Source organism: Rhinolophus hipposideros, assembly GCF_964194185.1.
Source record: "Rhinolophus hipposideros genome assembly, chromosome: 19".
In the NCBI taxonomy this organism is placed as follows: Eukaryota; Metazoa; Chordata; class Mammalia; order Chiroptera; family Rhinolophidae; genus Rhinolophus; species Rhinolophus hipposideros.
Genome location: NC_138065.1, coordinates 46,092,241 through 46,104,707, shown reverse-complemented (window position 1 = coordinate 46,104,707; position 12,467 = coordinate 46,092,241). Strand labels below are relative to the sequence as shown.

General features: G+C 45.0%; 1 protein-coding gene across 2 annotated transcripts in view; it reads right to left on the bottom strand.

Moving 5' to 3' along the window:
* Nucleotides 1–12,467, bottom strand: part of ASTN1 (astrotactin 1) — a 288,385-nt gene that overhangs the window by 124,666 nt on the left and 151,252 nt on the right. The window lies entirely within an intron of this gene.

The window sequence follows — 12,467 nt, the reverse complement described above, 5'->3', positions numbered from 1 at the left end:
GCCTGTCACATAGAAAGCACTCAGCAAATTATCAGCTATTCTTATTTAATGACGTAACAGATATAAAGTAGCTGGAAGAGTGCCTGACTCATGAAAGGAGCCCGTGACACATTGATCTCCTCCCTATGCTCCCACAGAGCACCGCACCTATCTTTCTAAATGCACTTCATTGATGTCCGAAGCAGTTCATTCCTCTGCAGTGAACCCCACCTCTCCACAGGCTTCTTTCAAAGTGCAAATGCTTCTAGGACCTGGGAGGAAAAGCCCAGTCAGCAGCTGACAGTGGACAGATGACTACACTCGCTCAATGCCCCACAGCTGGAGAACCAAGAACAGGGGTCGGACGGGAGGGCCATCCTGCCCATCACACCTGCAGCTAGGTCAGCTGACTGTCTCACATTAGACTATACTTCAAAGTAAGCAGGGTAGAGGGAGGGGCAAGACACAAGAAGCGGGGGCTTCTGCCCCTCCAAATCTGCTTGTCCATAGAGTACACTGCTTTCCTTGCCAGGCAGCACCCTGAGAGTTACGCGCATGGGCTCCAGACAGATTGCCTAGGTCTGAATCCCAACTATGCCACTTCCTATGGTATAACCTTTGGGCAAGTTACCAACGTTCTCCATCCCTGTTTCCTCATCTGCAAAAAGGGGATAGCTTCCAAGAGTTGTGGCGACATTAAAATACATAGGACTCTTAGAAATGTGCCGGGCACCATGAACTCTCAGTAAATATTAGCTGTTATTATTACCTTCACTTTCATCTACCGAGTCAGAAACTGTAGAAAGCCACATCAGAAGAACTCCTCATGAAGCAAGGCTGCAAATGAGATAAAACTGCATACATTGGAGGAAAAGACAGTGTGTCAAGAGCCGCGTGGGGAGTGTGGAGGCAGAATTTTAACAGCTTCGAGCTCTTTAGAGAATGAGGATGGATCAATATAAATAAATAAAAATGCAAAGATGTCTAAGAGCTCGAATGGATTCACTAACAAGAGGACATCCCAAGCTAAACTCAGGACCATTTTTGATGGCATCTCTAGGTTGGCGTTTCAAAGGCAGCTATGCTGATTTCAGAAAGGAAGTCACTCTCTGGTTGAGAAGACATATTGAGTACCCATTCTGTGCCAGAAACTTGACAAAAATCTTTTCTATGGACTAGATAGAAATATGTGGCTTGAATGTGCGTTTAATGAATTCCTGCGTAGTTGAACAAGGAAATCAACAAGTTTCAAGTAAGGAGTCAAGGTCAGCCTGTAAGAAGGTCCCTTCATGGGAGGAGGGCTTGGCAGTATTTTCTCTAACACTTTCATCAGATACTTGGAGAAGGTCACTGAAGGTACATTAATTAAATTTACAGTTAACGTAAAGTAGGAGGGATGGCTAATACGTAGAATAACCGAGTCAAGAGCCAAAGGATTTCAGTGGACTACAAGCTAAAATTTAACAAGGTTTCATCGAAGACCTGAATTTAGGCTAAGACAAATTGACTGCAGTCTTGAATACACTTTCTCTTTTTAATAGCAGTCCCTGTGGAAAAGATCTTTAGTTAGCCCAAAATTCAGCATCGGCTAATACTACGATTCTTTTCTTAGAGGACCTAACGCAAGTTTAGCTTAGACGTCATTAATAGAAAATACACAGGAAGAAAAAGGCCTGATGTACTTGATAGAGCGATTTGATCCGTGCTGGTCAACGTCATCTGAAAAGTATAATGACAAACTAGGGAGATGCAGAAAACAGCAAGATCTTTAAGGGATTCAGGAAACTTGCAGTCTAAAGAAAAGTTGAAGGACTTAGCTATATTCCGAAGAGAAGGCTTGGTGGGGAGCAACGAAATCATCACAGTTGTCTGAAACATGAACACGCAGCTGCACCTATATGATGGTCTTACTTGTTCGCAGGCACTCACCCCACACTCGGCAGCAGATGAGCATATTTTTCTAATCCACCCACAGGAACCACACAAGGTGCCAGTCCTGAGCGCAGAAGGTGAAAATCAACAGATTCATTATTGTTCCAAAGGACAGAGCTGACCAAATAGGTAGAAGTTACAGGCAAACACCTTCTGGCTCAGCCTAAAGAAGAACTAAGAATCGCATTATAACAACGCAATGCCCTGCCTTTTTGAAGAATGGAGCCCCCCATCACAGACAGTGTTTAAGCAGTGGTACGGGGGCCATCGGGTAAAAAGGCTGTAGGAGGGATTCCTAAACCAGGTTGCAGGTTATGACCCTCAGGTGGGCTCCCAGCTCTGCGTGTGCAGGATTGTCCGGGATTCAGCTGGGATTCTTACTTCCACTTCCTGACATTGGGAAGGCGATTCACCACTCTCCTGAGAATCTAAAGATCCAATCAGGTTTAGAAAACAAGGTCTGTGTACGTCCTGCCCAAAGATGGACACATGCCTTCATTTATTTAACGAATATTTGTTGAGCACCTACTATGTGCCAGGCAGTGTGTTAGCGTACGGCAATGCAATGATACCTGACACATTGTTTACGCCCTCATGGAATGTACATGCTAGACAGAGGTGGGTTATTCTCAACTCAACTTGTCAAATTGATGTTAAGATCACATGACTGGGTGGCAGTTCAAAGGATGAAAACGCAAAACATCATCAGTGGGACACTTAATGCCACTGCTTACTGAGTGCGTTGGTACTTTATGTAACATCATTGAATGTAACATATTTCATTTAGGTTTCCTTCCTAATCCTTTGAACAACTCTGTGAAATCAATACTATTAGTTACATTTTTTACTGACGAGGAGCTTGAGGCTCCAAAAAGTTACCAAGCTAGCCAAGAATGCAGTGCTTTGTAGTAGAAGACATGAGCTAGTAGAAGAGTTGAGCCCCAGTCGGCCTGACAACAACTCGGCGCTCTTCCCACACAGATAACAATGGGAGCAGGTGAACATGAATCCTCCTGGAAGGGAGGTGTTCACAGCCCCCTGGCCAGGATAAAACAGTTTGATCGAGGCTATTAAGGGAAGAAGTCTGGTTCACGACATCCAAGACTATTTCTGGAAAGAAAAACCTCTGACTACGTCCAAACTACCTTTTTCCCAGGCCCAGGAGTTCGGGGAAAATCTACGGCCCCATCCTTCAAACGTGAAGATGTCACTGCTGACCCACTGGGCAAGGGCTCTGAAATCTCTGCCAACAGCAAGGACCTGTGGAGGTATTTTATTCTCCCACATCTACGCCAGTCAACAGGCAAATGCAATCCCGCACAGAGCCCGCAGTGCAGGCTGTTCCATGCCTTCTGCTGCAACGGACCATCTGCACTCGAACCCGTGGTCAGGATTTCCCATTAGCCACAGCACAGAGCTACTCAGGAAGAGGCGTCTGCCCCTCCACAAACAGTCACCAGCCTGGGGGCCCCAGGATGTGGCTGAGTGCTTTTTATTTTTTAACCTGGATTGGGCAGCAGCCAATGGCACTTCCTGTGTTTAGGCCTCTAGCTAGGGCCCTCCAGTGACTTGTCACTTCCCCTGCGTCTCTCCATCGTTCTGAAAGATATGCTTAACTGCAGACTGCATACTTGTTATTGTTTTAATCTTGGCATCAGCTCACAGACCGCCTCCCCCAGGTCCTCAAGGAGGAATTGCAGTTTCCCTCCTGCTTTCATGGGGAGACTCTCAGCATGGTAGTCCTCGAGGGCTCTGGCAAGAGAAAAGTTCTCTTCAGGGACCTAAATTCTCTTTTCTTGCCTATGAAACTCTCAATATTGCTGCAATGTTCACTAGATTTACCTGTAAAATAAGGACAAAAATAGTTCCTACGTCACAGGGTTGAAATGAGAATTCAATTGGTTGGTACATGCAAAGTACTTAGAAGAATGGCTGGTGCATTGCAAAGACTAAATAAGTATCAGCTAGTATTACTACCAATATGAACATAAGCCTTATTACTACTGCACCTGAGGGGCAGAGCACGGGGAGCGCCACAGTACCAGGCAGGCAAAGAACTAGGACTCACTGGCATGGCTATTAACTGGCTTCTCCTGGTGTGGAATTTCTTCCCATTGGTGACCATCCCACAAAGGTGAGCATTCACGCCATCTAAAGTCACCTTTCTTAGGTGGTTCCAAACAAGGGAGTCCCTGCTGTACCACTGTGGTCTGGGCAGCCCCCCCGAGGATACTCCATGTCCAGGGCTGATGGGGCTAGAGTGGCCCTGGGCTTTGCGAGGCTGTCCACAGCCCCCTTTCATGGTCCTGCACGACAGAAATCTGGGGACCCTCCTACAGCTGAGGGTCTTAGGTCCAAAGGTAACTTGGACTGGAAAGGCTGGTTTGGGCAATATCTCCTCAAGCCAGTGATGCTACTCTCGGTGTGGGAAACCTCATGGGAGGGTTAATCAACTTGGTGGGAAGGAGACTGAGGGAAGGCAAAGATGACTCCAATTGCTGAACTGCATCACGGTTTAAAGAAGAGTCTAGATGTCGGCATCAGACAGTCTGCTCTCCACTCTGTGACTCTGGTCACCGTAAGAGCCTCTAATAGTAATAGGCACTTTTCCCATTATATGTACATATATGTGTGTGTGTGCACATATACATGTGCATATATGTATACATATAACAAAGCATCATGTAATCATGTGATGCAATTTTTGTTAAAAAATATTATAACTAAACAAATAAAATGAAAGGTCAGAATGAGTTCTCTCTAGGGCATGGCACTTTAGGTGGTTTGGATTTTCTTCCTTTTACTGCTCTGTTTTTATTTTTCTAGATTTCCTACCAATGACCTGCATTGCTTTTACAAAAAGAAAAAAAAGATGAAAACCCCAAAACGTACAGTGACAAAATGTTGGCCCTCTGATTTCTGAAAGCATATAAAGTTAAAGTTAGGAAAAGATAATTATGGCATGAACATCTGAATAAGAATCCAAAATACTTAACGGGGAAGAATAAACCTTCAGGTTCCTTTTCCTGAAATTATTTTCACAGCAATCACAGATGCAATAAACACTACTAACTGCTCACCTCTCCCACAGTTCGTAGGATTTTTATCAAGATTAGTGATGATATTAAAAAATGAAAAAAAACCACTGAGCCCAGCGTTATGTGCTTAATAAATGACAGCTATTAATCAGCATTATATAAGGAACTGTTCAAAGTCTTCAGTGACATTGAAATTGCACTGCATTCAATATTGTGCTGAATTGGAGGGTCACTGTGCGGTGTTCATTCAGCCCTTTGTTATATAGACTTACAGGCGTGCTCATGTGAGAGGATTTTTACCTGAATGCCAGACCCTGAAACACTTTCTTCTTTCCTGCAAAATCAGTCTAAAATTGGGGATTTTAAGTTAGACCTTAAGAATAATTTCCCCATGGAAAAAGTTTTGGACAACACAATGTACAACAAAGATACTTTTAAAGCTTTTTTTTTTTTTTATCTTTCCCCCCCAACTGTTGTGATTATAAAAGTAATACATGCTCACTGTGAAATTACGAATGTGAACAAAAATATATACAGAACTGGGGCGGGGAGAGGGAAGCAAAACTTATCGTGCATAGAAAAGGAAATTGGGAAGAAATATGCCAAAATGGCAATGGTAGTTTTCTCTGAGCATAGGGTAATGAGTGGATTTTTTTTTTCTATTTATTTTAAATAAAAAAGGAAAATAGCCCAGCTCTGCAAAGCTAGGGGAAGTGACAGCACTCTCAGACCCAGTATTCTGAGACTGAAACCCAAGGAAGTGGATGGTCCAGAGAGCATTCCTAGTGGAAAATACCCACGCATTCGGTAGAATATAGAAATTCAGGACACTATCAGAAAAGCATGGGCAAGACATAAAACATTCATTTCTATAAAATTGAAACAATTTATCTTCCATTCTTGAGCAGATGGGAGGGTAAATTGAGGTTGATTTTTTTTTTTTTTTTTGATTCTAGTGGTCATGGTGGAGGAAATATGAATGTTCCCGCCTCCGGCACTGTTTAAAATAAGTCTCTTGGTGCGGTGACTGGACTCATCGGAGAGAACACGGTGGCAGTTTCACCCTCCTCTGGGGGTGGCCATGCTGGAGGGGGACCGCAGATGCTTGTCACTGGGGAGAGAGTGGGATGCAGATGTATCCCTCAGTCCCTAGGAGAGGAAGATGAAAGAAGCAGGTGGAGGCGGGTGGCCAGTTAGCTCAGTTGGTTAGAGCGTGGTGCTGGTAGCACCACGGCTGCCGGTTCGATCCCCACATGGGTCACTGTGAGCTCTACCCTCCTTCAAAAAAAAACACAAAAGAAGCAGGTGGGGACCACAGCACGTCCACTTCTCATCTACAGCTGATCACTGATGCTCAGAGTGTCACATGCTCTTCACATTGCGCTCTCCTTGAAATCTGAATTTACCCGACTGATTCATCTCCACGACCCACCTGTCATGAGAGAGCCTGACTACCAGCTCTGTGACCTTGAGCAAGTGTCTTCACCTCTCTGGCCCTCCACGTCCCAATCAGTACAATGCAAGGATACTTTAGGATGTACTCATCCACTAGTTGACAAACCAGTTCTCATTTTCATTGGAGGGGGTGGTGCACGAGGAGCAGACGCGCTCCCGCGGGGTCTGGAGACAGCACATCTTGGGAAGGAACGGTTCTGAAGTCTGGCAGTGCTTCAGAATCATTTGGAAGCGCTTGTCAAATGTACGGATTCTGGGCCCTCTCCCAGACCTATGAAATGAAACTCTCTCAGGGTAAGTCGGAAACCAGTACTTTAAATAAGCTCCCCAGATGACTCTGAAGTATCCGCTCCATGAACTGGCACCAGGGAGTCAATTACTAGGGCATATTTCGCTCATGTGTCATCCTGAGTAACCAGGAAGGTTATAGTTGCCTCGAAAAGGGGTGCAAAGGGCATCCCCTAAAATGACACGGCGGGATCCACACTAGCTCGTAAGTGCCTTTGTGCAAATGAGGAAAAGACGCCCATCTGGACAGATGTAGCCTTTGTCCCAGGGTTTTCTCGCCTTGGCAAGCATGAGCTACGTTTCAGCCCTCTGTTGCCTTCTCAGCCAGATGTTTATCTGCCATGTATGAAGTGCATCTCTGTCCTCAGCTGACTGACCACATTTTTGGGAAAATGGATCAAGTTAAACATGTTTCCACTTGAGAAAAGCCCTAAGAACAAGGTGTGCTCCCCAAGCCGGCTTGGGGACTTGGTCCCATTGAGCCTGTCTGAGGAGCACCTGACCTGGTAGGTTCTGCTTTCCACCACCCAGCTCCTGCCTGCTCACCCAGGGAGGCGTCAGCTCTCCTTCACGGGCAACCTTTCAGCTGCAATCAGGTGACAGCAGGGCTTCTGGAGAGAGAAGAAGCTGGGAACTTTAGGTTGAATTCTAATCGCTTCCTTCATTCCCTTCGACATTGAAATTGGTGGGATAAAGGAAAGTCACATTTTCATTGAGACCAGAGGAAAGAGAAGGAGATGAAGGTAAAGAAGACGGGAGGGAAGAAAAGAATGTTTAAAAAGGGCCAAATAAATACACTGGAAACTCTGATCGGTTCCTGTTCAGTTTTAGGTGGCCAGGAGAAGCGAGGATGGCTTTGGATCATTTTGAATAATCAGCTGATCTCTGCTTAAGACCCAAGACCCAGACAAAGGATTGGGTGCACGGGCTCTGGCCATGGGTCTCCAGGGAAATGTGAGGATGGCATCGTCGGGGCAGGAGTGAAGAAAATCACTTCCCGGCAAGCCTGCATTTTGAGCAAGACAGAGAGGCTGAGGGCAACCATGACAAACACTGTCTTCATGAAAAGGAAACCGGATTCTGTGGCTTTCCTTCCTTGTACAGAGTTGGAATGCCTCAGCAGTGACACCCAGGGCGGGGAGCACCAGGCAGAAGCTGCAGAAACAGGACAGGTCAGCGCCTGGGACAATGGAAAGGACGGATGAAGGCAGCGTGTGCTGCGTATGTGCACACGTGTGCACTACATGCGTGCATGCATGCATGTGTGTTAAGTGGCACGGTAAGTGTGTTGTCTCCTCAGTAGGTGGTGTAAGGAGGGGGTGTTCCGATGAGCAGGGCCATTCCTGACAACAACTTAGAAAGCCTTGGAGAAATACCTGTTCATTTTCTGTAGCTCTCTCCCCATGTCATGAATTATCACTCTGTCGCCATCCTTCAGCACTGAAATCGAGTGATATGTGCTAGTTTCCTAGTGGGGAATCTCCCTGGAGTTGCCCTCTGTATCTGAGATGCCAGAATAAGAAATCAGATTATAATTTACCAGAATCTTCAAATGCATGGATTTAATCTAATCGTGGTGTTCTGAAAAATGTATCCAGAGGCCCTCGGGTACACTCTTAATTTAACCAAAAAAAAAAAACCCATTAGCGCCTTTCTTCATAATCTCCAAAGTAGCTAAATAAATGTGTTTTTCCTCCTCTAACATTTTCATGTAAAGTAATCTCTCTGGTTTCCCCCACCCACATTTATTGTTTTCATTTCTCATCTGTGAAAATTTGTGATTTGCCCTTTTGCCCCAGCAAACAAATCAGACGCTAAGCGTCGTTGGCTGTGTCTACGTGGCTACGGGGATGGGAGTTATTCTGTGAATTCACTCGGGTTAAACAGAAGACATGGCCAAGCACCCCGGTGGAGCAGGGTCCTCCAGCCTGGGCCCTCTGTCGGGTGACTGAGTCACCGGGGGTGCTGTGGCAGGGAATTATCTCATTTCCAACCGCAAAGACCGGGATGTAACCTTAAACATCCCATGTTCTTTTAATGACTCGTTAGAAATCTGTCACGCGTGACTTTGTTTACACCTTTTTGAAGCTGTTTTTACTTTTTGTGACCAGGAGCTTCTCGTGTAAGAGCTCAGTGACTTTACAATCTGCCACCTGGATCCCATCACCTGGGTTCACCAGTAACGGGGTTCGCCACCCAGAACCACACACAAATGCCTCAACCTGCCTCGCTTCTCCTCCGCTATTTTTTGGCAGAACCAGAGTCACCAATAAAAGGTTGTACCCCCTTTGATTTACATGCCTCGTACCTATGGTCCCCAATTCTCTGTCATTCTTTGCTGTTGCGTCTTGAAAACTTTTATGCACAGGATAACTTTGGGACCATGCTTTACTAGCAGAATCCAGATCAGTACAATTTTAGATCGTGACGAGACTTTTGTGTTTGTTGTGGTTTTTTGGTTATTTTCGTTTTAGGATTGTTTTCAATCATTTTAGAGTGGTTCAGAAAAGTAATGTGGAATGAGGGAATACCCCACCAAATATAGAGACACCTGGGAACTTCTCGCTTCTGCTAACAACTCGAGGGGCGTCTACCTGGAGTGTTAGTGCCCAAAGCCTTAGGAAGCAAGAGCTCTCGGAGATCTAGTCCTTCCCCAGCTTAGCAGCTTCTCCTGTGTGTAACTTGCACTCTTGAGTTACACTGAGCTATTTATGTGCCATTCCTAGAAACACCTTGCTTCTTATATCTCTGTGCCTTAACACATGCTGTTCCCTTTGCTCAGAATTACCTTTGTGACTTGTTCAATAGAACAGTCCAAAATCTAACTTCTCCACGGAGCCCTAGTCCAGATTCTTAGATGTCACATAAGTCATCCTTTAAATTGTAATCCCATAGACCTTTGCTCACACTTTTATTTGAGTAGTTCTTCGAATCCATTGTAATTTTCTGTTATGTGCCCGTGTATCTATCCAGACCGTTAGTTCTTCCAAAGCAGATGCCACCTCTTTCTTCGTATAATTAGTAACCTGGCTTATCCTGGGCCAAAGAAAGGTAACGTAGTAACATTTGTTGGAAACATGACCGCGTGAGAGAATAAACGACGGAGTAAGACTTCTATAAACAAACCGGAGCACACGTGCACACACACGGCTTCAGGTAAACTGGAGCATGAGGCAGAGGCTGAACAAAGCTGCAGGTGGAACTCCTTGGCCTCAGAGAATCAACCATTTGTAATTTTTTTGCAGTGGTGTCCTTAATCAATTTTCTCCCTTGTCTGAAAGTCATGAATGCTTATTGCTACTTTTCTCCTGGTACATTAACCTAGATTCTTCACCAGGGAATTCATTTTAACTATTACTGGCCTAGGATTTGCTTGCTCTACTTCAAAGGACTGTTCAGCTATTTTAAGGTATGCAATATGTGGACACTAAGTGAAAAATGTAAATACCCACACATGCTGCTTACCTCTACCTTCTGGAACATAAAATAAAATAGTGGGGAAGAGGAGGCCTACCATTGATTTTTCCGTAATACTCCAATACATAATATCATTAGTTGGCAATCTGTCACACAGTTATCAGTTCCAGTGACAGTCTTCACGTTCGAATCAATGTCGATTCATTCTTTAAGAATCACGTAAGGAAGTCTGGCACCAGATCCCTGATTTAAATCAAGATGTAGGCTAGCTTCCGCTTTTCCTGTACCTTGTCACTTTACAACGAAAATGCCGTCATTTGTCCGGCACTTTTTTATATACATATAGACTCCTGCTGCTTATCACTTCTGGTTCCATTATCCTCATGATAGTTTTTTTTTTTTTCCCTCTCCCCTCCTAACAGTTGCTCCCTTATTATATTAGTGCACAAAATGAGACCTCGTAGACAGTGATGATCAGAGAATAATGGAAATCAGAGATGGAAATGACAGATTAGGTCTCCCTGTCTGTTTCCTGGGGCTAATGTTCCTGTCAGTCTGTATCTCAGTGCTTTAGCCTGTCTTATTTTAAGTGACACCCACCTGGGGCCTCCACCAACTCCTTGGAGGCTACTGTCTACGTCCAAAGACTGTCTCTACACACAGCCGGAGGGGATGACGGAGGCGTGTGCATTTACCAAGTGACGTCAGGCCCATCCTCACAAGATCTGTCTACAAGGCCAGGGGTGTGGAGGCCTGAGCGATTAGCCACCAAATCTAGTCACTACAGGGAGCCAGCCTGGATCGTTCGGGGCCAAAAGGGAAATGATATTTTGTCATCGTTTTCTTCAGCAGCAAGCTTGCAGGCTAAGAGATAGAGAGCTGGTTATCCATCATCCTTTACAACATTTTACTCAATATGAATCACAGTCAACCGAGAGCCTCAGTTGTCACATAAGCAAAAATCCTGGTTCCCCAGAAACCATGCAAACACGTCAGGGGGCAGAGAGCACGGGAACTAAGCTGGCTTTAAATAACAAATGGCACAGCATTTGACATCTCTCAGCCAGTCCTCTGCTGTCCCCACCAATCTTTCCACACCAGGCCACCTCATCTGTATTTACCCTTCTATAAACACCTTCCTCTAAATTTTGTGGACTGCCTCTCTGATATGATCTCACATTCAGTGGAAACGGAGCAATCCTTCATTTTTCCTCATAGAAACATTTCATGGCATTTTGACTCCCCCAAGTTTTCTGACCTGTGACTCAGATTTCCTTTCCCTAACTCCATTCTCTCTTGTCCTTCTCCGTCAACCTCCACCCGTTCCAGAACATTTGCCCTCTTCTAACGTCTACGGGCATCTATCATGCCTTGACTTAGTCATCAGCTGGCCAAGTTCTCAGAGTTGAGTTCTATCCCTTCATCATAAATCACTCCCTCGGGCTCTTCAATCATTTTTATTGCTCTTCTCCAAACTCTCACCCATTTGTCTCCATATTTATTGCTCGGAGAGTCCAGAACTACATTCAATATTCTGGGCTTGGTCTCACTGGAATCACACAGAGGGGGCTGAGCCCTCCATGGCAATGCATGAAATGACGGTGGTGTCTGTTTTCCACCCCGTCAGGCTGCAAACCCATTTCTAATCTGCACTCCAAGCAATCACTCCGAGATGGCTTTTGCCTTGATTTCTTGCTGGTTTTCCCGGTTCCATTAATTGCTATTATTAGTTAGCGTTTACTGATCCCCTTCTCCTCCCAGTCTTCTCCATAACCCAACCAATAAGAAAGCAAGCTCTCAGCACACAGACAACATAGAAAGTTGCTTTTAAAAAGCAATACCAGATGGACAGTGTTAATATTTGCACAACCATGTGAACGCCACTGAATTGCACGTTTAAAAATGGTTAACATGATAAGTTTGATATTATGAATATTTCATCACAATAAAAACTCCTAAATTATAAAACGATAAAATTATAAAGCAATAGATAAGGTAACTTTTTACCCAGTCACATGTGCTTAGGGAAAAGCAAAGGTCTCACAGAGAAATGGCACTTGGGGATCAGGAAAAAAATATTCTTACACTGAACACTCCTTGAGTTTTTGCATCTCCCCCCCTGCTGACAATCCCAGTGAAAATACGTTTCTACTCATGACAACTTGCAAAGTTCGTCAAGCTCTGGGAAAGCTACACGGGAGTCTGTGTGTCTCCACGTGTCTCCAACAGAATCAGCAGCCAAGTTCTGCCAGTGGAATCCTCATGGAGGGCGGCGGTGTGAAAAGGAAGAAAGGGACAGCTTGGTTTTCAGATCCCAGCTGGAGGCAGCGGGGCTGCGAGGCAGAGGTGTCATCTCTG